This window comes from Heterodontus francisci, unplaced genomic scaffold, assembly GCF_036365525.1.
Source record: "Heterodontus francisci isolate sHetFra1 unplaced genomic scaffold, sHetFra1.hap1 HAP1_SCAFFOLD_84, whole genome shotgun sequence".
In the NCBI taxonomy this organism is placed as follows: Eukaryota; Metazoa; Chordata; class Chondrichthyes; order Heterodontiformes; family Heterodontidae; genus Heterodontus; species Heterodontus francisci.
The window spans coordinates 3,788,932-3,790,257 of NW_027140330.1; positions in this window are offsets into that span (position 1 = coordinate 3,788,932).

Below are 1,326 nucleotides of genomic sequence, written 5' to 3' on the forward strand. Positions count from 1 at the left end.
TGGAAGGATCCTGATCCACTGTGAAAACCCCATACACACCTGGCAGGATCCTGATCCAATGTGAAAACCCCATACATACCTGGCAGGATCCTGATACACTGTGAAAACCCCATACACACCTGGAAGGATCCTGATCCACTGTGAAACCCCATACACATCTGGCAGGATCCTGAGACACGGTGAAAACCCCTACACACCTGGAAAAATCCTGATACACTGTGAAAACCCCATACACACCTGGCAGGATTTGATCCACTGTGAAACCCCATTCAAATCTGGCAGGGTCCTGATACACTGTGAAAACCCCATACACACCTGGCAGGATCCTGATCCACTTTGAAACCCCATACACACCTGGCAGGATCCTGATACACTGTGAAAACCCCATACACACCTGGCAGGATCCTGATACACTGTGAAAACCCCATACACACCTGGCAGGATCCTGATACACTGTGAAAACCCCTACACACCTGGCAGGACCCTGATACACTGTGAAAACCCAGACACACGTGGCAGGATCCTGATCCACTGTGAAACCCCATACACACCTGGCAAGGTCATGATAAACTGTGCAAACCCATACACACGTCGCAGGATCCTGATGCACTGTGAAAACCCCATACACACCTGGCAGGATCCTGATCCACTGTGAAACCCCCATACACACGTGGCAGGATCCTGATGCACTGTTAAAACCACATACACACCTGGCAGGATCCTGATCCACTGTGAAAACACCATGCACACCTTGAAGGATCCTGATCCACTGTGAAAACCCCATACACACCTGGCAGGTTCCTGATGCACTGTGAAAACCCCATACACACCTGGCAGGATCCTGATCCACTGTGAAACGACATTCACATTTGGCAGGGTCCTGACACCTGGCATGATCATAATCCACTGTGAATCCCCATTCACATCTGGCAGGAACCTGATATTCTGTGAAAACCCTGCACACACCTGGCAGATCCTGATGCACTGTGAAACCCCATACACACCTGGCAGGATCCTGATACACTGTGAAAACCCCTTACACACCTGGCAGGACCCTGATACACTGTGAAGCCCAATACGCCCCTGGCAGGACACTGAGACACTGTGAAAACCCCATACACACCTGGCAGGATACTGATACGCTTTGAAAACCCCATACACACCTGGCAGGATCCTGATACTCTGTGAAAACCCCATACACACCTGGCAGGATCCTGATACACTGTGAAAACCCCATACACACCTGGCAGGATCCTGATACACTGTGAAAACCCCTACACACCTGGCAGGACCCTGATACACTGTGAAAACCCAGACACACGTGGC